Source organism: Trachemys scripta, chromosome 1, assembly GCF_013100865.1.
Source record: "Trachemys scripta elegans isolate TJP31775 chromosome 1, CAS_Tse_1.0, whole genome shotgun sequence".
NCBI classification, from domain to species: domain Eukaryota; kingdom Metazoa; phylum Chordata; order Testudines; family Emydidae; genus Trachemys; species Trachemys scripta.
The window spans coordinates 177,279,947-177,306,579 of record NC_048298.1 but is presented as its reverse complement, the minus strand read 5'-3'; the positions used below and the strand labels follow the sequence as shown (position 1 = coordinate 177,306,579).

At 41.8% G+C, this 26,633-nt stretch overlaps 1 long non-coding RNA gene across 1 annotated transcript in view; it reads left to right on the top strand.

Moving 5' to 3' along the window:
• The window catches only part of LOC117871129, a 111,164-nt gene extending 89,571 nt beyond the window's left edge, over positions 1 to 21,593 (top strand). The window contains exons 2-3 of the long non-coding RNA XR_004644158.1: positions 11,336 to 11,579; positions 21,054 to 21,593. This is a non-coding gene — a long non-coding RNA (uncharacterized LOC117871129). The remainder of the gene's footprint in view (positions 1 to 11,335; positions 11,580 to 21,053) is intronic.
• The last annotated feature ends 5,040 nt before the right edge of the window (positions 21,594 to 26,633 follow it).

Genomic DNA, 26,633 nt, shown 5'->3' with positions numbered 1-26,633 from the left:
GTGGGAGCCATGTCCCTGAGTTAGCAGCAAGAGAAACGATTAGAAAGTGCTGGCTTACCATTTCTTGTTTTTCATGCCAGTAAATGCAATAGGGGTCCTAGTATTTTTACAAGCTTACATTTTAAGGTCTCCAGTGCTTTTTATTAAAGTGTTTGTATTATTAGGGGAAACAATGCCTTGAAAGTAACAAGGGATAAAAGTAAAAAAGTTACAGATTATGAGATGGATTTACAAATGTGTAAGAGAAACAAACAATGAATATTGATTAGTACACTGTTCAAATCCTGCTGTTTCCTTCTGTCTCTGTAGTTACATTCAAGGGTATTTCCATGGAGCATGAAAATCAAATGCTTATTACATGAATGGAAGTTTGTGGGGGAGTTATTCTTGGTCAAGTCTGGATGTTGCATTGCCAACATTTTGTTGGAATAGTTTAAAGAAATTCAGGCATTTTGTTGTCCTAGCCATATCTTTTCCTTATCTATATAATGCCCCATATTGGCTTTTATATAATATAACTAATTTAGCTGAGATTAAGAAAGTAGAGGTCAATACAAAAGTTAATTAGTGGTAAGTAATTGACTGTGAAAATTGAATTAGCATCTGGATCTTTTACATGGAATTGTGGGTATTATTGCAATAAATACCCTGTGAACATATGAAGTTTTCTAAAAAGACTCATGATGTTTAAGTGTTCAGTAGCAAACATGAATTTCTAAATTAACTTGGCCTCCAGAGGCCATTAAAAATTAGTATTAGGTTTTCACTAGTATTGGGAGAATCCTAATAGATTAAAAGGGCAATTGACTGCGACAGTCCTTCTGGAGATAACCCTTTTGTGCTAGAGCCAATGAATCCTATGTTAGCAATAGCACTGGGTCATTTGCTCCCCAGTTTGGCTGAGTGTAGGCATCACATAAGTAACATATCCATCTTTGGAGTGAGGATGGGAACTCTAGAAGTGTGATGCTGTCTTGGTACAAGAGCATTTCATGCAAGATCTGTGAGATCACAGAAGTCTAATGTTCAGCTGCCACTCTACCAAGAGGAAGATAATTTTAAACATAGCCTTCAGAGGAGAAGAACCTAAAGTAGCAGGAAAAAATAGTGTGCTCATACTAAATGTGTAGATGTGTATGACCCTTTTGGTCTCATCTGGACTAGACAGAGGTATAGAGAGAATCTGTATCAGAATTGTGTGTAAAGTAATGTGTGTGTCACTGTAGCTATATAACTGCAATAAATATTTCATGCTTTCCTGTTTAATAACAGTATTTTAGAATTCAGTCAGCAATTGGTTTATAGTATGTCTTTATCCAGTGTACGTATGTCCACCTGTGTTGATATTAGCTATTTGCATTGAAGTAGTGTCTACAGACTCCAACCAAGACCAGGACCCCATTGTGCTAGGTGCTGTACACATATACAGTATGTATCCCAGAGAGTTTACCATATAAGCAGACAAAGGAAGTATCTCTAAGATGAGGAACTGAAGTATTGAGAGACTGTGACCTGTCTAAGGTCACTGTCACAGAGTGTACCTGCCCTATAGCACTCCCTACTGGCCAAATGTTTCATAGTTGTGTAGGTAGGTATAGTGTACATGGAATTAATGCTAATAGAAAAAAGAACAACAAAGGCAATGCTTGAGATGAATAATTAAACACTGGGGGCATGAGTAAGGCCTCAGTCTTGGGAGATGGGATTAGGGAGGTACATGAACCGTCAGGCTGAAAACAGAACATTTGTGCTAAGTAAGATGAGTAAATATGGTCGTAGCCTAAAATGGCAATGTCTGAGCCAGTAAAGATAGGAGGGAGAACACTCAGGGAACCATTTACTACAAATGAGACAAACATGGATAAAATAAATTAGGAATGTAGAGATGAGATAAATAGTAGGTAGAGCATGGACAATGCATGGACAGAGCATGCTGCAGAGGGATTGGTTCCTGCAAACAGGGCTGGCTCTGGCTTTCTGGCTGCCCCAAGCAATTAAAAAAAAAAAAGCGGCAGCCAGAACAGCAAAGCAAAAAAAAAAAAAAAACGTGCGGCGTGGCCAGAGCCAGGATGCAGGAGGACTCCCTGCCCTGTAGATATGCCCTGGCTAGTGGGGAAAGGGGGAGGGAGCGGGGGGGAGAGAGAGAAGGGGGGCAGCCAGGGCTTCAGCGGGGCGCTGCCATGCGGACCCTCCCGCCATTGCCCCTGCAGGGAGTGCTCCGCACTGCTCCGGTCGGCTGGGAGTGAAGGACGTGGGCTGCCCCCTACAGGGCGGCCGGAACGGAACAACAACAAAAAAAATGGCCGTGCCGCCCTAGGATTGGGCAGAATGCCGCCTCCTACTAGCTGCCGCCCCAAGCACCAGCTTGCTCGGCTGGTTCCTGGAGCCGGCTCTACTTGCAAGTAACCAATCAAATCCAAAAATGTGTAATGCAATGTATTTTAAATACAATGAGATTAATGTGTATAAATGGAAAGGGTTTCCGTGTAACTTTGGAGCTGTGATGTACACTGCATCCATACTCCCCTATGTTTGAGTCTGATCAACTCACCATAGTGTTGCTATATGACAAATAAAAATACCCGAGTAACAAAGTCTGGAGCCAAACTCAGTTCTTGGGAAACTGAGTGGGGGAAAAAAATGAGGAGTTCTTGTGGCACCTTAGAGACTAACAGATTTATTTGGGCATAAGCTTTCATGGGCTAGATATATGAAGTAAAAAATGTATGAAGTAAAAGATACAGGAGCAGGTCTAAATACATGAAAGGATGAGGGTTGCTTTACCAAGTGTTAGGTCAGTCTAACGAGATAAAACAATTAACAGCAGGATACCAAGGAGGAAAAATAACTTTTAAAGTGGTAAGAGAGAGGCCCATTACAGACAGTTGACAAAAAGGTGTGAGTAACAGTAGGGAGAAATTAGTATTGGGGAAATTAAGTTAGGTTTTGTAGTGACCCAACCACTCCCAGTCTTTATTCAGGCCTAATCTGATGGTATCTAGTTTGCAAATTAATTCCATTTCCACAGCTTCACGTTGGAGTCTGTTTTTGAAGTTTTTTTGTTGAAGAATTGCCACTTTAAGGTCTGCTATTGAGTGACCAGAGAGACTGAAGTGTTCTCCTACTGGTTTTTGAATGTTATGATTACTGATGTCAGATTAGTGTCCATTTATTCTTTTGCATAGAGATTGTCCGGTTTGGCCAATGTACATGGCAGAGGGGCATTGCTGGCACATGATGGCATATATCACATTGGTAGATGTGAAGATAAATGAGCTGGATGGTGTGGCTGATGTGGTTAGCTCCTATGATGATGTCCCTTGAATAGATATGTGGACAGAGTTGGCTCTGGAGTTTGTAGCAGGGTTTGGTTCCTGGGTTGGTGTTTTTGTTGTGTGGTGTGTGGTTGCTGATGAGTATTTGCTTCAGGTTGGGGGGCTGTCTGTAAGTGAGGAGTGGCTTGTCTCCCAAGGTCTGTGAGAGTGAGGGATCATCCTTTGGGATAGGTTGTAGATCCTTGATGATGCACTGGAGAGGTTTTAGTTGGGGGCTGTAGGTGACGCCTAGTGGCGTTCTGTTACTTTCTTTGTTGGGCCTGTCTTGTAATAGGTGACTTCTTTAGGCTGTGTCAATCTGTTTCTTCACTTCAGCAGGTGGGTATTGCAGTTTTAAGAACGCTTGATAGAGATTCTGTAGATGTTTGTTTCTGTCTGAGGGTTCAGAGCAAATGCAGTTGTATCTTAGAGCTTGGCTTTCAGCAATGGATCGTGTGATGTGGTCTGGATGAAAGCTGGAGGCATGTAGATAAGTATAGCGATGTCATAAACAGGTTAAGAAGTTCACCTAGCCCAGCTGACACCTGACCAGAGGAACCAATGGGGGGACAAAATGTTTCAAAAGGAAGGAGGGAAGTTCCCTTTGTCTGGGTCAGTTTCAATTTTGGCCGGAGTGGAAAAGATCAAGGAATCAGCTCTTATCAGAATAGTGAGTATTAGAAAAGGAATAAATAGGTTTTGTTTATTTTCTTTTTGTAACTTGTCTTGTGCATTAGGGGAATAATCAAATTGGTTATTCTTTGTGTAATTAAGTTTTGCCCAGGGGAACATCCTCTGTGTTTGGAATCTGTTGTCTGTGAGAGTAGCTGGTATGCTAATCTCTTCCAGAGGTTTGTCTTTCACCTTTCTTTTCTTTAATTAAAAGCCTTCTTTTTAAGAACCTGATTGATTTTTCCCTGTTTTTAAGATCCAAGGGGATTGGGTCTGGACTCACCAGGAATTGGTGGGGGAAAGGAGGGGGGATTGTTAAATTCTCCTTGTGTTAAAATCCAAGGGTTTGGATCGGTGTTCACCAGGAAATTGGTGAAGAAGTCTCTCAAGGCTACCCAGGGAAAGGAGTTAGAACTTGGGAGTGGTGGCAGCAAGACCAGATCTAAGTTGGTAATTGAGCTTAGGGCTTCACATGCAGGTCCCCATATCTGTACTCTAAAGTTCAGAGTGGAGATGAAACCTATGGCATGGTGAGCAGTGGTGGGAGATTTTAAAGGAACCAAAAAGCCAGATTTTTCCCCCCTCCTTTGAGATGCTGGGGAAGCAGTGAAGGAGAGATACCCCAAAGGCAAACAGATAAAGTTTTTCTAACAGGGCTCTGTGAGAATTGGCATCCAGCTGGGCATAGCTGGAAGATAATTAACCTATTGCCAAACAAGTTACACAACTGGTTTTACTTGTTACTTCTTACTGAGATTCAAGTTACATTCACAAAAGAATTACAAGCTGTTTTTTTTCCCTTCTCAAACAAAGATAGCTAAGGTAGGCCAGGGGAAAATGTCAGGCAAGGGGGAAAAAACTATGCAACGGGACCTAGAATTAGCCAAATTCCAGGCTGAGGAGAACAAAAAGGAACATGACCGACAGATGGCCAGATTTGAGGCTGAAGAAAAAGCAAAAAGGGAGGCAGAGGCAACTGACCATGAAAGAGTTTTCGAAATTGAAAAGGCAAGGATCGAAGCAGAAAGGGCCAAGGAAGAGGCTGACCACCACAGGGCTATGGAGATCCAAAGGGAGTCCCAGAAGCATGCACTGGAGTTAGCAAGGATGCAGCAGAATATACCAAATAATCCTAACAATCCTCCTTCAAAAATCCATGGATGGGAGCGACTATGTCCACAATATGATGAATCCCGTGATATTGCTGAATATTTCCTCACCTTTGAGAGACTATGCACTCTCCATACCATTCCTGAAGAACAAAAGATGATCACATTGGTAGCAAAATTGACTGGAAGAGCTCTGGATGTATTCAACCAAATGCCTATTGGGGAGGTTTATGACTATGGTAAATTTAAGGATTTGGTTTTAATGCAATTTCAAGTTACACCTGACACGTACAGAGTCAAATTTGGAACCCTTCAGAGAGGGCTTGGACTAAGTAATATGGCTTATGCATACCAGATAAAGGATCTGTTAAAGAAATGAATCGACGGCAGAGTGTAACTATCTTTGAAGGAATGATTGATTTGATGACTCAGGAACAATTCATGAATATGACCAAGGATCATATTAAACAGTGGTTATGGGATAAGAACATGGACTCAGTTCGAAGTCTTGCTTCTTACACTGATAAATACGAGCAGTCCCAGGCTGCCAGCGAGGTGGGGAAAATCAACACAAAACGGGTGGAGGGAGCAGAGAGGAACAACCCAGGTTACAGTATGAGCAAAGATCACAAGGGGAACCCTCAAACCACACCCTACCACCGGGGGCAGCCCAAGGCCCCACCTACATCCCAAGGTAAAACCCAAACCCCTTATCGTCCCATCACACCAGTCTTCAGCAACCCACCTCGCCCCGGTGATACCTCAGCAGGGCGATGTTTTAAATGTAATGAACTGGGACATATAAAGGCCCACTGTCCCAAGAACCCCAACCAAGTACAGTTCATTACACCACAAGCACACCCAAGATCCCCAGGCCCAGATGCCTCTCAAATACCCTCGGAGCGAAGGGAAACCTTGAGAGTGTGCGGAAAGAAGGTTATCGCGTGGAGGGACACTGAAGCACAAGTGTCAACTATTCATCAATGCCTAGTGGACCCCAAACTCATCAATCCAGAGGCTCCGGTGACAATTCAACCCTTCATGTCACACTCTTTAACCTTGCCTACAGCCAAGTTGCCTGTCCTGTACAAGGGCTGGTCCGGAATGTGGACTTTTGCAGTCTATGACAATTACCCCATCCCCATGCTACTGGGGGAAGATTTGGCCAACCATATGAAGCTAGCCAAGAGGGTGGGAATGGTCACCCGCAGCCAGGCTAAGTAAGCATTCACACCTATCCCTATTCCTGAACCTTCCACCAGGGCTCTGTCTGTGTTATCAGAGACCCAGACAGAGGTGATGGAACTGGATCTTCTACCCACGAATGCTATAGCTGTAGTGAATCCAGTCCCAGAACCGGACCTGGCAAAGCAACCAGCACAAGAACCATTGCCAGCACTGAGTACAGCGCTTACAATGATTCCAACGCCAGAGGACGACAGCGAGCCTGAACTGGCAAAAGCAGCAGGTAATCCTACCCAAGAGACTCAGCCAGAGCCTGACATACCACATAGTGCACCAGCGGAGAGCAGTTCACAGTCAATGGAAACAACCCCAGCACCTGCATTGCTTCCAGAGGGACCAAGCCCAAGTCCACAGCCCAAAGAGGAACTGATGTCTCCAGCATCAAGGGAACAGTTCCAGGCTGAGCAGGAAGCAGATGACAGCCTTCAGAAAGCTTGGGTGGCAGTACGGGATCACCTCACCCCCTCTCAGCTCTTCTAACCATCCTTAAAGTTCAGAGTGGGAGTGAAACCTATGACAAGCGGTCAGTAGGTTTCCGGTATAGGGTGGTGTTTATGTCACCATCACTTATTAGCACTGTAGTGTCTAGGAAGTGGACCTCTTGTGTGGACTGGTGCAGGCTGAGGTTGATGGTAGGGTGGAAATTGTTGAAATCTTGGTGGAATTCCTCAAGGACCTCCTTCCCATTGGTCCAGATGATGAAGATGTCATCAATGTAGCGCAAGAAGAGTGGGGGCATAAGGGGAGGAAAGCTGAGGAAGCGTTGTTCTAAGTCAGCCATAAAAATGTTGGCATATTGAGGGGCCATGAGGGTACACATAGCAGTCCTTCTGACTTGAAGGTATAAATTGTCCCCAAATCTGAAATAGTTCTGGGTGAGGATAAAGTCACAAAATTCAGCCACCAGGTTTGCCGTGATGGTATCGGGGATGCTATTCCTGATGGCTTGTAGTCCATCTTTGTGTGGAATGTTGGAGTAGAGGGCTTCTACATCTATAGTGGCTAGGATGGTGTTTTCTGGAAGATCAGCAAAGGATTGTAGTTTCCTCAGGAAGTCAGTGGTGTCTCGAAGATAGCTGGGAGTGCTGGTAGCACAGGGCCTGAGGAGAGAGTCTACATAGCCAGATAATCCTGCTGTCAGGGTGCCAATGCCAAATTCATCCCACCATGGTCCACCAATCCCTCCAACAGGTTGGCGTCAGGCCTCTTTCCACTAGTTGGTGAGAATCCTTTCCCAGAGTCATAGGATTGCCAACCCTCAAGGATTGTCCTGGAGTCTCCAGAAAAAATTAGTCTTTAATTAAAGTTTATGTCATGTGAATGATGAAACCTCAGGGTATACATCCAACCAAAATTGGCAACCCTAGTCATGGGTCTGCAGACATCTGTCAACTGCAAATCTTCTCTGGGGCAGTATGTAGTTCCTGACAGGCTGTTCTTTCTATCATCTCCCTTGCTCTGGTGAGCTCTCCTGAGAACTCCTCTCCCCGGGAGCTTCCTGTCTCTAGGATCCACCACTTCAACTGAGTCCTGTTAATCCTTTATCAGGGCTCATTTGCTGCCAACCAGCCACCTAGGGATTTTATTACTACCAGGAGGGGGGAGCGTCTGAGTTGGTTCATTCTCCTTTACAGGAGTTTGCCACAGGTAGGCTGAGAGAGCCAACCCCTGTGACAATTAAATATGAAGTCTGTGGCACAGCCTGAGATTGAATGCAGACCTTTAGAGTTCCATACCAGTGCCTTGACCACAAGACCAGCCTTCTTTCTTTTAGTTCAGACATCACTTCTCAAATTCAGTCTGTCTGTACCTTAGTTCCTCTTCTGTAAAATGGAGGTAATATTTCTCATACATTTTGTCTGTCTTATCTACTGCCTATATTGAAAGCTCTTTGGGACGGGGACTGTTTCTTCTTATGCCTTATGACAGTATCTAACACATTGGTCACCCCATCTCAGATGGGTGTCGTTGAAGCACAGATAGTAATAATAATAAACCCTGATTAAAAATTCAGAGTTTTGTGTGGTTCAGAATCCAGAACCAAATTTTGCAGCTCAGGTCCCTCTCTAGTTTACAGCTAACAATCTTAGGCCTGGTCTGTATATTAAACCTACCTATGGTGTTCAGGGTTTGAAAAATCCATAACCTTGAGTGCTGCAGCTATGCCAAGCTAAGTATCTGGTGTAGGTGTGGTGAAGGTGATGGAAGCATTCTTCCATTGACTTACTGACCATTGCTCAGAGGGGTGAAATGGCTACAATGACAAAATAATCTCTTCCATTGCTGTAGTGAAGTACATCTACGCTATGGGGTTACAGTAGCATAGCTGTGGTGCCATAGCTATGCTGCAGTAACCCCGTAGCATAAGCCAAGCCCATTAATGTCTCTTTCATAGTGCTTTGCTGGCACACTAAGGGCACATCTTCACTACCCGCCACATCGGCGGGTAGCAATCGATCTATTGGAGATTGACTTATCACGTCTAGTGAAGATGCGATAAAATCGATCCCTGATTGCTCTGCCGTCGACTCCGGAAATCCACCGTGGCAAGAGGCAGAAGCGGAGTCGACGGCGGAGTTGCAGTGGTCGACTCGCCGCCGTCCTCACAGCCAGGTAAGTCGACCTAAAATATGCAACTTCAGCTACGCTAGTCACATAGCTGAAGTTGCGTATCTTAGGTTGACTCCCCCGTAGTGTAGACCTAGCCTAAGATATTTGGAAATTATACAATGTAATGATAATCTTTCCAATTCTATCATTAGTTACACCCATGCAATCCCAGGAAGTCATATCTCATCGACTTCAAGGGGGTTGCACAGCAGTAATAAGTGACAGAATAGTTGTTAGTTATTTAGCTACTGCTTGACTGATATTCTTCAGATATTTGTCTAGGTCTAGGTTTGATAAGATTACCTACACTATAATAAGTAGAAGTAAATGCAGATATTTTAATGGTAGGTAATCTTATCAAACCTAGACTTAGACAAATATCTGAAGAATACCACTATAATAAGTAGAAGTAAATGCAGATATTTTAATGGTTTCACATTTAAGAACATAAGAACGGCCATTCTGGGTCAGACCAAAGGTCCATATAGCCCAGTATCCTGTCTTCCGACAATGGCCAATGCCATGTGCCCCAGAGGGAATGAACAGAACAGGTAATTATCAAGTGATCCATCCCTTGTCGCCCATTTCTAGACAATATGATAGTTTCTAGGAACCAGGTTCAGTGCCATGATTTCAAAGGTGCAAATCAGTGTAGCATTTCCCCACCTTTTCTTACAGCAAGGCTTGGAATTCTCTCTTACTTCCTTAATCTCCCTTGAGCTTCAAGCTATGTTTCTTTAACCTTAACCTGTTCTTTCCATCTGATTCAAATAGTACTAGATATTGTAGAAACATGTTTGAGTGAAAAGCAGTCCTAGTAGGTTATTTTTTGCCCTTTTGTCCTATGTATCAGTTGCTTCAATCACTTCTGATAGTTTTCCTTTTCTACCTCTACATTTCAAAAAGAGTAAATCATCAATCTACCAGCAAGACTTGTGGTGTTATGACCACTGACTCAGACCACTTAGATCATCTGGCTCAGCTCAGGTAATCCTTCTTCAATTTAAGATTTTCATCAGAAACCATCATGCCTTTCTGAAAGTGACACAAGCACTTTTCAAAATAAATATGGTATGGTCAATATAATTGAAAAAAATACTTAATCTAGAGGGTCAAAACTTGACTTTGTGTGATATTCTACTCCTTGTACTTATGAATTGGTGTCCTGTTCAAATTCAAACTGATCTTCAGGTCTTAGATTAATATAATTTAAGGGCTGGCCTACACTGGCCCTCAGTTCAGACTACAGGGGTGTGAACAGAAGTGCGCACCAAAGTGCTGTGCTGTAACTCTCCCATGTGGATGCTGTGGGTACAAACTGAAAGTTAGCTACTTTGCATTAATGTAGTTCTTTTTTGAAGTGGACCTACATATCTACTTTCTGCCCCTTTCCTGATGGACTTTCCAGATTGCTTCACCCAGCCTCCCGCAGAAGGCCCCAAATAACTTCTCTTTATAGCATAGTTAGGGTCAGCTGACCTGGCACAGGTGCACTGGCCCTGTTCTTTCTTAAAGGGCCAGTATCAATATGACATGGTTTTTTTCTTCACCCTCTCCATTTTTTCATCATCCTCTTTAAAATATGGAAACCAGAACTGTATGCAGTGTATCTCACCAATGCTGTATACAGAGGTAAAAATCCCCTCCCTATTCCTACTCACTAGTCCCCTGTTTATACATTCAATGATCACATTAGCTATATTGGCTACCGTATTGCACTGAGAGCTCATGTGGATTTGTTTGTCCATTATAACCCAAAAATCCTTTGCAGAGTCATTGCTTTTCAGGATACAATTCCTCATTCCGTAGGTATGGCCTGCATTCCTTGTTCTTAGATGTATTACTTTGCACTTGGCAGTATAAAAGCCCTTTTTTTTAATGGGTCCATCTTACCAAGTGATTCAGATCACTCTATATGACTGTCCTGTCCTCATCATTATTTACCACCCCACTTATCTGTGTCATCTGCAAATTTTATGAGTAATGATTTTATATTTTCTTCAAATATTTGAAGGAAATGTTGAATAGCATTGAGTCTAGTACTGATCCTCATGGAATCCCAGTAGAAACATGGCTATTCAATGAAGATTGTCCATTGACAACTACTTTTAGAGATCTCTCACTTAGTCAGTTCTTAATCCATTTAACGTATGTTTTATTGATATTGTACACTGCTATTTTTTAATCAAAATGGTGTGTGGTACTAAGCCAAATGCCTTATAAAAAAGTACATTACATCTATGCAGTTACTTTTATCAACCAAATTTGTAATTTCATTAAAGAATGATAACATGTTTGTCTGACCGGACCTATATTCAATAATACCATGTTGACTGGCATTAACTATATTCCTAACCTTTTCTTCTTTTCTATTATTTTCCCCAGGGTTGATGCTAGGCTAACCAGCCTATGGGTATTCAAGTCATTGCTTTTGCCCTTTTTAAAATATTGGCACAACACAAATGCTGTTCCATTCCCTTGGTGTTCCAAGATGTATTGAAAATAAAACAACATTGGTGAGCCAAAGATGATCTCAGCCAACTCTTTTAGGACTCTTGGGTTGGACTGAAAAATATATAAACATCCTCATGTGATATGAATACATCATCTGGCTTCTTTCCACATACAGGTTTGTTTGGATCCAAGCTAGTTCATATTTTCAAGAATTTGTTTGTCATTTTGTTTTTTCCTCTAGGCTGACCACCTATCACAATGCAGGAGGCTCTAAACTGGTTATAATATCACAGTTCCAGATGAAGTGTTCTCAGAGCTTCTGCAAGACAGCCATTGCAAAAACTGAAGAAAAAGCTATTTTTGCCTTCCTCTGTTTTCTCATATGACACAAGGGACACAAATGAACTGAGTGTGTCCACTCGTTTGCAGGCCTATAATAAGTATAAGGGCCCCACATGGCTTGTCAGAGAAAATATTATGCAGTTTTGGATTAGGGAATGCTTGACAACATATGAACTGACATTTTCTCCCATTCATTATATTTTATTTGAATATTAGCTTTCCAAAAACTTAAGTGAGGGCTTGAACCTTCAAACAAGTCTCAAGCTGTTCATTCATCTGTTTCCAGGGGTTTATAGATTTTTTTATTTCCCCCCGCCCCAATCCCTATAGCAATAAGACTGTCAGCCTGACTAAAAGGTATTTTGATGGTTGGCAGCATTGCTTAAAATGACAATTTATTTTAAAATGCAAGGGAACATAAATTTACTCTGCATCTATGAATTAAGCCTATTTCGCTCAATAATTGATGTGGAATCTTTGCACCACTCAATTCCATCTTCTCACCTGAAAGAGTCTTATGCTCTACTGTACACCTTAGTATTCATATATCTTTCTATACTCAAATAATTTTCTGTATGGTATCTATCGAGAAAAAGTTTTGACATGAAATCGCTTTAAAGGAAGGCAACAGCTGAAAATATCTAACACCTAAAACTTTCTTTAGCCATTCAGGAAAAACATGTACAACTGAACTGTACTAATTCACATTTATGGGGGAAACCCACTATGAATTCTGTCAAATTACTGCTTAATCAAGAACAATGAAAAAGACCTAGTGTTTGATCTGCTCTTTGTGTGGTGGGGGGGAGAGGGTTATAAAAAAACGGTGTTGGCTCTCAGTTAAATATTTTTTTGTTTGTTTTTATTAAAGGTAAACAGAATTATTGTCTATATTAGTTAATTCCTTAAATAAACTGAGCACCTCAAGCTTCATTGAAATCAGTAGGAGTTGATGATACTTTGCCTCTTGTAGCATCAAGCCCTAAAAGCTAGGGCATCTGATATATAAAAGAAAAAGCACGGTGTAGAGATGAAGCCATGTATGTAATGGGTTAATGTATACATACAGTCATTCTACAAGGTACAGCAATGATTTCTTTCATCAGTTCATTGCACTTGCTCCATATTTCAGTTGTCAAACTAGCAGAGGCAGTAAAGGGAAGATCCTAATTTGTCATAGCACCAGTGAAATCAATCTGTAGTTTTTACATTTCTTTTAATTCCTTTATTCTTGTTGTCATGGTTTCAGGGCTATATGCATCTCTGCCACCTTTCAGGTCCATCTGAGTGCACACATAGACTCCCTTATGTGTTCGACCGCTTGCCCTTGCCAGTCTTGAGTGAAGTTTACAATTTTTTCCACCCTTAAACGCTCATTGCCCCATGTATGCTAACTGCTTATCACCCTGCATGTTTGGCTTTTTTGGGCACCTCTGTTTCCTCCCTTCAGGAACCAGAGACCAGTGATAGAATAACCAGCAGCTTTCTCAAAACAAAATATTTTATTTAACAGCTGGAAAAAAAATTACAGAAAAAAGGATTTTAATTTTTAAACGCCAACCTGCATGGTATTACTGTCCCATAATGGCAAGCCAGGAAGGCTTAGCTTCTTCAGATACTCTCATGGGTTCCTGTGTCTGAGTGTGTCTCTCTTTCTCTCTCTTTGATAGTCTGTGTCCTTACATCAAACACACACCCCTCCTTTTTTCCTCCAGTCCTGACTACTATCCTACAGTTCAGATTGGTTTGGGGGCTGCCCAGGAGAGTGGGCTAGAGCTCTGGCATTGTCTCTTAATTACCCTTTAAGTATAAGTTGTTAGGTGACTATTAGAAAGGGTCTCCTCCATCTTGCTTTTGTTGGGTAGGCTCTGCTATCCAGAAAGACCCAATGATAATGACAGATCCAGATACACAACTAATAATCATAAAAGGGAACCACCATATTTGTCACTTGTGTGAACGTTTGTATACTGGGCATCTGAATTTGCAGCTAAAGTAACGGAAAAAAAAAATACTGCCAGCAGTCAAAAGAATCTGAGTAGGTTACCAAAATGGACAATTATGATAAGAGATTTTTACATACCAGTCTTACAAACCAAAAGACAAACAGAAATCACAATAGCATGCAAGAGGGAGTGCCATGGTAGAGCAAAACCTCTTCTGATCTTTAGGAGCATTCCCAATGTAAAGACTGGTTGCTTCATGTCAATATTGACAGCATAGTTATTTCAGGAATTTCTGACCCCCCAATCCCAATTACTATAACATTAGGGAAATGTCCTGATTATTGTACTGTAGGTGCCATTAAAAAGAGACCTTTGACCATTAGGTAAAGTATGATGTATTCATTTCAAGGATCTAAAGAGTTAAATGTGTTTATAAACTTTCACTGTCCAACATTAAACAGTGATAGATAGATTTGGGGTTATTTTTAATCAGAGGCCTTGGTTTTACTAGGTTATTTGGCAAACACCCAATATCATTCATTCAAGTTGAAAGTTTATTGATTAAACACAAAAAAGAACAAGATATTAAATCAAGCATTTATATTGAAACTGTGGTTGAGTGATTATGCAAAACAAACTTCAGATCGTATCAAAGTCTCTCTCCTTTTGTGGTCAAAGTATCAGAGTCTCTTATTTTCAGAACAACCTTTCTTTGATGGAAAGGAAAAAAAGGTTAATTTTACTCTCAGTCCTGATGTGAGGAACATTCACTTATCCCGTCCTTAAGAGACAGATGAAAGGTGGAGGAGAATAGAAAAGGTGTGTGAAATATGGCTTTTGTTGATGCCTTTGGAATACTGGAATGCTGGTTAGTTACAAGTGGATGCTTTGGCTTGCAAATTGACCATGACTCCTGCTGCTTGGAACATGGTTAGTTACTATCTGTTCAGAGCCATCATCTGGTTGGATCCTTTCTCCTTGGATAAGGCAGATTTGGATGAATGCAGTATTGTTGACTTCAAGATTTGATGGAAAACCAAGAGAGTGAGATGAGATAGGAGGACAGAGTGTGAAACAGAAAATAACACAGCAATGGAAGGGACTACAAAACAGGATCGTACATGATTTTACAGTGCTGGTAATTAGATATCCTCAACTAGTGAGCTTGAGGACTGGATGCCATGATAATGGGATGACTTTCAGCACTCACCGGTGAAAACAAAGTTCTTTAAACAAGAGTAAGGCCAGCTGGCCTTCATCTTACGAAGGAAGTCCCTTAGATGAATTGAGAGGAGTTGCAGTGCTGGCAAACTGGGGGATGAGCTGCGAGAAAATGATTCTTTTTATTTTTTTAATGTTTTGTTTTGTTTTTAAAGACTCCCAAAGGAGTGAAAGTCGGTGTCATATCTTACCATCATTATTCTGTCCACCAATTAAATTCCTTTCTGTAAGGCCAAATTTGTCATAGGTAACCTTGTTCTCACATTTTCTTGTTTACAAAATATGATTTCTCCACAGTCCTTGACTTATGTCAGTAGCCTGTTTTGTTTGAACTAATACAGTTTCTCTGTATGGTTTTCCTGCACCTATCCATAACGTTCATCGTTGTAAACAACTTGACCTATTTTTCATAGTTATTGTAACAACTTATGAACTTTCCCATACTTTTCACAACTGAGCTTAGGATAATATTTTAGGTTCAGTAATCACAACAGATATTACTGGTATGAGCACACATTCTCTATACTTAAAAAGGGAAATACCACTAGTATTAACTTTACTTAATAGTAAAAGATTAAAAGGAAACCTAGGGAATCCATATTTAATGTATGGCAGTGCATTTTTCATAGATATTTTAATACATTAGCTACTCTAATATATGATATGATTAATGTAATACAGTTGTTTGAATAATGTTCTGTTATTATATCACAATTATCTTTCTATACAGCATGGGCCACATCCTTAGCTATTGTGAACTGGCATAGCTCCATCTAAGACAATGGACATTGGCAGTTCATGAGAGCTGAAGATCTGTTCCTATGTCTTCAAAATAAGACAAGTGGTACCCATCCATAATTAAGGTTACAATAGACTTTCCATTATACAAAGAAATGATACTGTGCCTCTGCAATTCTTTAGGAAAAACAAACCAGTTTGCAGATGATGTCAGAGTTGATATTTGGGGTTGAATCAAGTTGAAATAACCAACCACATTTACCGATGACAGGATTAAAAAAATCATCCTTTTCTTCTTTGTGAAATATGGGATAAAATTCATCCGGGTAGAGAACACGACTGCTAGAGGTGGCTGGTGCCCCCAAATAATTGATTAGGTTTCAAATAGCAAGCTCCTCCCCACCCACACATCACCTCTCTTCTTCTCCATGTTGCTTATATTGTGGAACTGAAAAACCATCAATGTGAGGGGAAGTGTCACAGAATAGGTTTTTTGGGGTTTTTTGTGGGGGGGGGGGTGGAGAGATAAGGAATGTTTTTGTGGAAAAAGGGAATACAAAAAAGAGTAATCTCCTGTCTCACACGCCCTTTTCACCTTTCAGAATGTAAACTGAAACATCTTATAGGACAGGGCACAATAAAATAATATTTATCCCTCTTTTACCTCCTTACTGTTCTCTCCTAGTCCTGACATCTTCCTCTCCAATAGATCCCTTAGCCTATAATCCTCATACTGTTTCAATGTCCTTCCCTCATTCTCCACATACACCAATAATTTCTCCACACACGCATTCCCAACTGGCTCCATGCCCTGCTTCACTCCAACTGCTGTGCACGTGTATACACACACACACACACACACACTCTATGCCTTTAGTCTGAAAAACTCCTCCATTCCTTACCTAACCCCTCCATAGCTCAGAACAATCCCTCTACTCAGCTCTGAAACTTCTTCCTCCCAATACCTGGAGGCTCAACTTCCCCCCAATTCAGGTTCAGAAATCCTCTCACTCCCCAAAAAGCGACAAAGAGTCCTGTGGCACCTTATAGACTCACAGACATATTGGAGCATAAGTTTTCGTGGGTGAATACTCACTTCATCGGATGCATGTAGTGGAAATGTCCAGAGGCAGGTATAAATATGCAGGCAAGAATCAGTCTAGAGATAACGAGGTTAGTTCAATCAGGGAGGATGAGGCCCTCTTCTAGCAGTTGAGGTATGAACACCCAGGGAGGAGAAACTGCTTTTGTAGTTGGCTAGTCATTCACAGTCTTTGTTTAATCCTGAGCTGATGGTGTCAAATTTGCAAATGAACTGAAGCTCAGCAGTTTCTCTTTGAAGTCTGCTCCTGAAGTTTTTTTTTTTTTTTGCTGCGGGATGGCTACCTTTAAATCTGCTATTGTGTGGCCAGGGAGGTTGAAGTGTTCTCCTACAGGTTTTTGTATATTGCCATTCCTAATATCTGACTTGTGTCCATTTATCCTTTTATGTAAGGACTGTCCAGTTTGGCCGATGTACATAGCAGAGGGACATTTCTGGCACATGATGGCATATATTACATTGGTGAACGTGCAGGTGAATGAACCAGTGATGTTGTGGCTGATCTGGTTAGGTCCTGTGATGGTGTCACTGGTGTAGATATGTGGGCAGAGTTGGCATCGAGGTTTGTTGCATAACCAACCTTCCACACAAACGAACTTTACTAAAATAAGACAAGAGATCTACATTACACACTTCACCTCTCTACAAAGGAAAAAGGACCGTAAGCTGTCTAAAATCCTACCTGCCACATGGGGCCACAACAATGGTACCCCTAATTCACATGCATCTGACGAAGTGAATATTGACCCACGAAAGCTTATGCTCCAATATGTCTGTTAGTCTATAAGGTGCCACAGGACTCTTTGTCACTTTTTACAGATCCAGACTAACATGGCTACCCCTCTGATACTTCACTCCCCAACTGTCACCATCTTTCCCAGCTCACAAATACCCATACTTATTGACAGATATGGAACAGAGACAGCAAGGAAGGACTGTGGCTGCAGCGAGCATGTGGAGAAAGCTCTATAAGCTGCCTCTGCATGACTAATGGAAAATAGCCAACAGGAACGATTATTCCCTATCCTATGCCTCTTCCCTAAGCTGCTTGGAAGCCATGTGATCCCAGTCCCCGGGGGCTGGAAACTGGACAAAACAAGTGCAAAGAACCCTAGAAGTTACTTCTGTGAGGCTAATAAGAATGAGAAGTAACATTCCTGCTGCATGCCTCGTCCCTCTGCTGGCTTCAAACTGTGTTGCAAGGCCAGGAGACCCAGTGCCATCTGGGTGTAGCCTCCAAGAGTTTCAGCAACTTCAGCTCTAACAGAGCCCTGATGGCAGCAGTTGGTACTGCACCCCCAGCCACTACCTGAGCCACACTCCACAGTGACTACAGTATCAGGGGGTAGCCGTGTTAGTCTGTATCCACAAAAAACAACAAGGAGTCTGGTGGCACCTTAAAGACTAACAGATTTATTTGGGCATAAGCTTTTGTGGGTAAAAAACCCTCACTTTTTCAGATGCATGGAGTGAAAATTACAGATGCAGGCATTATATAATGAAACATGGTCTACAGCAGTGGTTCTCAAAGCCGGTCTGCCGCTTATTCAGGGAAAGCCTCTGACAGGCCGGGCCGGTTTGTTTACCTGGCGCGTCCGCAGATTCGGCCGATTGCGGCTCCCACTGGCCGCAGTTTGCCACTCCAGGCCACTGGGGGCTGCGGGAAGTGGCACGGGTCGAGGGATGTGCTGGCCGCTGCTTCCCGCAGCCCCCAGTGGCCTGGAGTGGTGAACTGTGGCCAGTGGAAGCCACAATCGGCCGAATCTGCGGACATGCCAGGTAAACAAATCAGCCCGGCCCGGCAGGGGCTTTCCCTGAACAAACGGCGGACCGGCTTTGAGAACCACTGGTCTACAGTGTACCATATATGTACAATTTGTCATACATCTGAAATTATTGAGAGGGCTTATCTCCATTAGCCCCAAATGACCGATTGTTCCTGGTCAGCCCACAGTCTTTCCATCACCTGCAGTAAGTACCACTTAAACCTTCAGAATAACAGTGTAAATGGAACTTAAGCTGTGCTTTTGCTTTGCACTGGCCCTGTGCATGCTGATGAGTGGTACAGTTGTGCTATTAATTCTAGCATAGTATGTGAGGTCAATAAAAGGTGTGTCAGATTTGGCAGGTTTATAAAGCCACTGTTTGGTTTCAGAACTCTGCCAGAACTGAGTGGAGGGAGCCAAGCAAACTCCAAAAAACCAAGTAATTTGCAGCTACATTTTCATTATAGGTCTAGTTGACTCAGATATAGCAGGAATGAAGACCCTATAAAATAAATTTGGTTCAAGTGGAGGCTGCAACCTCATTCAATTGAAACCTGAAAGGATTTAATTCCGCCCCCCGCTTTCGACAACTAACCAGTAGAAAAAATTGTCCAAGGCCAGGTTTCCAGTCTAACCACAATAGGAGACACCCATCCACATATGAAAACTACTGTTAGCTTACCACCTCTCTTCCCATTACAAACAAATGTTGTCATTCAGCACTTTGATGAAACAACAGCCACCTTTACCTCAGATGTGGGTTCAGCGCAGAGTCAAAGGGGTGTCACTAACTAACACTTGATGTTGGAGCCTAGCCCATATTCAGTTCTTAAGTTCTTTATCCAAGTTCTTTTTAAGGGTTTTAAGTCTGCAGCCATAGATATTTAAAATTTGGAGAAGACTAGATAATTTTATATCTAATTTCATAATATAGTATTCTGATAATAAGTGCACTACTAAGAGCTGGTCAGTTATTTTTTGCATATACATTTATTTTGCTTGGGTATTTTGTTGTTCATGAACTATCCATGTAATTTTTATTATATGAGATGGCTCTCCAGAAAGTTTCTCCAAATAACTTTTCCTTCATTGAAATGTATTGATATGTGCCAGAGAAAGATACACTATGTGCCAAAAACAGTTCAGAAAGGACAAAATAATGATATACCATATGCTGTAGGCTCCATCCTGCAAACAATTTAAAGTCAATGGGACTACTCACACAGTAAGGATTACTTATCTGAGTAAGTGTTTGCAGAACTGGGTAGTTAGAGCTGGAAAAATGATACAGTAATATCTTAAAGCACACATCACATAATTCAAAAAGAAATTCATTTTTTTTAAACTAAACATGATAAGAATAGATGTTCCAGCCCAAATATGCTAAGTTTACATCAAACAGACTTGATCTTAATGGCTAAGCCAAAGCAAAGCATTTTTAAATAGTGTAATCCTTTATGACTTTCAGAGGATTTGTTTTTCTAAAATCATCATTTCTGAGAGTTCGACCTCTTATGAAAACTTTATCAAAAGACAAACATTATTTTGCTTACTGTACCCTTCACCAATTTGGGCAAGAACAAGCACATATCTCTTTTTACTTTACAGTGGCAAAGGATGTGCCATGTATGTGTTTGTATATTTTTACAGATAGATAATATGTATAGTACCTAGATGATGGTGATATCATGTAATAAACTGCAGAGCCATGTGATAAATAAGCTCTCTCATATGGTTCCACAATTTATCATGTAACTTTGCTCACCTCAGCTATCTTCTCTCCCTTCTTATGTCTCATACACACGAACAGATAATTATTAGCACAGTGTTTGCCCAGCTGTAATGACTTCTAATTTTGATTAGAACCCATATCTCAAAAGTCCCTGTCCACTCCACCATACAGTCTCTCACTGCTATACCACCAGGGCCAGCCTTAGGGAAAATGGCACCCTGGCTGATCTTTCTTTGGTGTCCTTTCATTACTGCTCCACAAGCAGGGGGTGGCTGCACAGCAGGCAGAGCAGCTGCAGGTGGAGTGGCGGTGGCACTGCATGTGTCATGCTGTTGGGAAAGTAGAGAGGAGAAACGTGTGAGCTCCTGCCCTGCAGCCCCCTTTATTTCCTCTCCCTGCCACCCGTCTCAGCATGGCTCTTCTGCAGTCTCTTGACCATGGTGCCGCCCCCCCCCCCAACCACAGGACCCGAGGCAGTCGCCCATGTCGTCCACCCATAAGACTAACCCTGTATATCACTACCCCTCTTTTAAAGAGAGAAATTATTACAGATTTTTTCAGGGTAATATTCTAGCAGAATTGTGTTTGCAAATAAAATGTATGTAGTTTGGTATATGTTAAGCTTATATGTAGCATACTGAAGCAGCCTGGTATTCTTCCTTTGTTGCTGGTTCATTGATTCCCAGTAAAAATAGACCTATCAATTGAATATCCAACAAAAGGTAGCCCAGCTTCTGTTTAATCCTAAGTGAAAAATATCCATTAATTTAAAAAAAATGAATAATCTCTGTTTCGTTTTCAGGTAAATTGTTTGATTCTTCCCTAGGAGAGTCTTCCCCAAGGAATCCACTTACATTTTGTGAGATGCTACTTTGGACCATCCACTCAAATTAAAAGAAAGGAATAGGACCATTTTCTGACAAGATCTTGGAATCATGGAAACTTCTAAAGACTATTATGTTGAGAAGTGCCAGGCACTGTGGGTCCAGGGATTAGTCAGAAACTTTTGTATCTTTAAATGTTATCTCTGTCTTTGTGACCTGATAATGTATTCTAGCCCCCTGGGAGAGAGTTATTGGACTTCCCCCAACAACTAAAATCAGTGGGCGGGGGGGTAATTATTGCAAATCCTGGATCAGTTAAACAACTCCAGAGAAGTACCAGGCCCTGGGGAGAACTGCATAGACTGGCTGAGGTCTTAGACAAATCATAGAATCAGGGTTGGAAGGGACCTCAGGAGGTCATCTAGCTCAAAGCAGGGCTAATCCCCAAAGAATGATCAGCCTGAATTGGTTGAATGCCCCCCATCTGGATCCAAGAACTAACATGAGGTTGTAACCAAGAGGGTAAAGCAGGGGTCGCAACGTTTGGCACGCGGCTCACCAGGGTAAGCACCCTGGCGGGTGGGCCAGTTTATTTACCTGCTGAGGTGGCAGGTTCGGCCGATCATGGCCCCCACTGGCCGCGGTTTGCTGTCCCGGGCCAATGGGGACGGCGGGAAGCCGCGGCCAGCACATCCCTCACCCGCGCCGCTTCTCGCCACCCCCATTGGCCCGGAACGATGAACCGCGGCCAGTGGGGGCCGCGATTGGCTGAACCTGCCGTGTCAGCAGGTAAATAAACTGGCCCGGCCCGCCAGCGTGCTTACCCTGGCTAGCCGCGCGCCAAACGTTGCCGACCCCTGGGGTAAACCCTTGTTGGAAAGTCTGGAACCTGCTAATACCTGCTAGGATCTCCATATAGAAGATGGGTGGCACCTAGTAAGTTTAGCATGTGGATAGACTGTTTGCTGGTTTATTGTATGTTTTCTCTGTAATACTTTTGTCTTAAAATAAATGTATCATGCTTTGTGAAAGATAGCTGGTCACTAGTAACCCTGTCATTGTCTTTGATGTAAAGCAAACAACAGGTGTTGGACTAAGATCAGACCTGTTAGGATAAACACAATGAATTGCAGGGGGACTGCAAACTCAGGATATGGTGAGGTGATGGTTGAAGGGCTGAGACCTAAAGGGAAGACAATGGAGGGGGCAAAGGTGCAGTTAACACTGGAATTATGACTCCTTATACCACGAGTTAACCCACCGACATTATTGCTATTTAGTGTAAGGGTGGCAGAATCTGGTCTGTAGAAATCAAGGGACAAATTGTGATCCCACAAGGAATGCCCAAGTGAAACGATTTTGTCAAGAAATAATAATGTTTTCGGGAGCATGGAATCCTTCCCCAATCCAAATATAAGTTCTGTGCAGACAAGCTGTGGCAACTTGTCTCAGTGGATGGAAAGGTATAATGACTGTGTCTCACTTTCCGGTGAGGAAATGTAACCCAGTGGCTCCACACTATGTACAGACTCACTGGCTATGTCCCACCAGGTCTTCTAGAACAAGTTCCATGGCAAAAGTTGTCCAAAATCTCAGCTCTGTAGTGAGCAGTGACACAGGGCTCGGAAACAGTACTTGCCCATATGCGGTACCCATACTTCCGAAAGACTTTTGCTATCTTACTCCACCCCCTTCTCATCCTTGTCACCAACACTGGCCAACCAGAGCTAGGAGCGTGAAACTTCAAAATTACAGCTGCCTGGGCCTGGACATAAAAGCCCCAGGCAGTGATTCCATGCACTGCTGCCAGCGGAGGGATCATTGCTTGACTGGACAAATTATGGTGGTGGTGGTGATGAGAAAGCAATAAAAAGAGTTCCTGCCAGAGTTCTTCCCATTGGAGTGGGGAGTAGGGAGACAAGATGGGGGGAGCAACAAGAGGAGGAGGAAGAAAAGAGAGAGGAGAGGAAGAATCTCCCAAGAGAAAGGGTAGAATGAAAAGAAACCTCTTTAAATGCAACATTTAACTTAGCTAGCCAAAGAAACACAGTCTGCAGTTAAGCAAGACTTCAAAATTTGCCTCTTACCAGTGAACCTTTTACTCTTGGCCCATGACATTTAGCTGCTACTGTGAGTGGAGTTTCAGAATTCCATCAGCTATTTTTTCCAGCCTGACCCCTGAGCAATATAGCGTAGAATTATTTCATATGGAGTTTCTGCTGCCTTGCCCCTCATACAGTGGTAACCTAGTGCTTCCACTGCACTTTGAGGTCTGGCACAGCCAGGTATGGGATCACATGGTTTGTTACAAATGCTTAATATAGAGGGTGTTGAAAATTTTAAAGCAGATTTTGCTCTTAAAAACTCAACTAGTGGCAGACTATACCCAACACTTACTATTGATAACTTTTCTGTGGTTTTACTGTTCCAATTTCTCATTGTCTTAAATGTGATCTGAAAGGCTTTTCCCTTGCCTAGATCAGATTTCCAAGTTCTGTGTTTCTCCTGAAATGCTTACACTCTTTCAAGGACAAGAATTTTCAAAAGTGACTAGTAACATTGTATGCCTGAATGTTTGGTTTCCCATCTTGAGACTCTTGAAATGGACCTGATTTTCAGAGTGTGGAGCTCTCCACCTCTGAAATTCATAAAAGATGGGCATTCAAAGATGAGGCACTCAAATAGCTAGTCACTTTTGAAAATCTTGGTCTCAGAGCAAACCAAGGATCTACATTACTGCTTTACTACAGGAAAGTGATATCATCAACTACTTAACTGTTTCAAAATGCAACTCATAACTCAGGTTTTGATGGAGAAACAAATGGAGTGAAAGGGCAAAATAGGAAGCAATGAGTATATAGCTGTTATAGTATGAGGATGTTATTCAGGGCTCTGAAAGTGAGGGAGAGAAGCTTATATATGCTACAGAGAGACTGGAAACCTAGTGAAGAGATTTGGAGTGGTATGGTTGGCACAGCAGTTTTGAAATTACTTCTGTTACGGGCATTGTCAACAGGGAGAAGAGAGAAAAGCTAAGATGTGGGGAGACCAATAAAGAAGGAACATTGAGAATGAGTTTGTACTTTTACCTAAATAATAAGGAGTAAAACTTGCTTTTTTGCCGGCTTTGCAACTGTGTAGAAAGTATCTGGAGTTTATTTTGATTGGTTTCGTTAATTTCACAATAAGCAAAAAGTGTGTTTTGCCAACAAAAACGGTCTTGTCACAAAACAAAACTAACACAGCTCACAAAAATACACACAGGAGACTAGCAGAAATAGAGCAGAGAAAAGAAATTTTATAGTTGTATTACTAATGGTTTTTGTTAGTATCTCAAATTTACTCAGGATTGCTCTGTCATGTAATGAGTTACAAACAATAGTTGTTGCCCTAGGTATAATTTTAATATTTTTTCATTTTTTTCTTTAGTGCAATGCAGCTTAGCCCAGGCAACTGACTCACTTCTGATCAGTTACAGAGGTTATAGGAGTTATTCACCGTGTTGGTTTATTTAGAATATAATGTGCCCAGAAAATCTCAATACAATATTCCTATATACTATTTCCATTACCATCTTGGTGGTTAACTATATTATCCAATTAGTATGATAACCTGGGAGTCGAGAGAATATTAGAAATAATATTTTACATATATTGACATACATATTAAACTTCAACAAAACTGTGAAAGAGAAGTACATCATATATTAATAAACATTAACAGTTAAAGGGAGGCTATCTAGTCTCAGAGTTTATATATGTATACATATGCATAGTCTGGTCCTAATAAATTTAATAATGAATATGAAACATAATTTGTTTAACTAATGAAAAAGTAACTATTATGCTTAATTTAGTTGGCGAACAGGTACTATCTGAGGCTTTCTAAGAAGACATCCTGGGTTTTTGAGGAAAGCGTCTCTGTATGACAACATTGTGACATTATTGACATGAACTGTGACCGTATAGATCAATGTTGCAACCAGGGTCCTATGGTTGCACCAGGTCTTGTACAGAGGAGGTCAAGTGGGTGTCTATGGAAAGGTTGTAGTTTGCTGGTTATGATTATGCTGTCTGTATGTGTGTATCATTTTTGTATTTGAAGTTATGAATATTGGCTATGTACTTGTATCTCAATGTGTTTGATTCTAAGTAGCCTCAGTGAAGCATTTGATCAGCTTCTTGAGAAAGGACTATTCTCAGTAAGTGCCCAATCAAGAAACACTTAACTGACAATGGACTTTGGGAGACGCCAGTCCACATCTGAGCTTTCCTGGGAATATTCAAACTAACATGTAAACAATGGCGTTGGCCTGAAAAAACCTGAATAATTCATGGACATGTGACTTGCCCAGGTGGCTACAAACTTCATTTTGTTGCTATGACTTTGCCCAGAAGAACAAAGAGGTTTCTGCTCACGAGAGAGAGAGAGAATATAAAAGGCCCTGGAAGCCTCTCCATTTTGTCTTTAGCTGGCTCAAGAGATGGCCTTTCCTCCCCCAAGAGATGCCTGAAAGAAACTGGAACAAAGGACAGTAACTACAGGAGTGTGAGTGATTGCTGGACCCAGACTAGGAAGGAGTCCAATCTGTGAAATAAGTTTATTGGAACATGTCTGGGGGTGAGATTTCATCTGTAATCAGTTTCTGAATGTATTAAGCTTAGACTTGCATGCTTTGTTTTATTTTGCTTGGTAATTTACTTTGTTCTGTCTGTTATTATTTGGAACCACTGAAATCCTACCTTTTATATTTAATAAAATCACTTTTGCTTATTAATTAACCCAGATTAAGTAAGTAATACCTGGAGGAGCAAACAGCTGTGCATATCTCTCTGTCAGTGTTATAAAGTTTATGAGTTTACCCTATATAAGCTTTATACAGAGTAAAACAGATTTATTTGGGGTTTGGATCCCATTGGGAGCTGGGTGTCTGGGTACTAGGGACAGGAGCACTTGCTAAGCTGTTTTCAGTTAAGTCTGCAGCTTTGGGGCGCGTGGTTCAGACCCTGGGTCTGTGTTAGAGCAGACTGGCATGTCTGGCTCAAAAAGGCAGGGTTCTGGAGGCCCAAACTGGCAGTGAAAACTGGCTCAGAGGTAGTCTCATAACATCGGGTGACAGACCCAAGGGGGTTTCTGTGACTCAATCCATCACAAACATTATTACCAGTCATGGATAAGGAGCAAGAGTCTTGGTCTCTGCTCCCAAAGGGTGAAATTTACCCCTGTGCAGAGAACTAGCATAAAGTCTATGCCTCACTTAATCTCACCTAAACCCTAGTTTGTGGGTTTAAGTGGTGCATAGGTCTTATGCTCTTTGCACAGGAGTGGATTTCAGCCAAAGTTGCCATTAGGAAAACACTTTATCAGAAAATGTGTGTGGGGGGGGGGGGGGGGGTGGAAGTCAAGGAAAATGTTGACCTCTTGGATTACAAGAAGTGGAAAACTGGACAAATGATCAGGAAGGAGTATAAAAATATTGCTCAGGCATGCAGGAATGAAATCAGGAAAACCAAATCACATGTGTAGTTGCAGCTAGCAAGAGATGTTAAGAATAACAA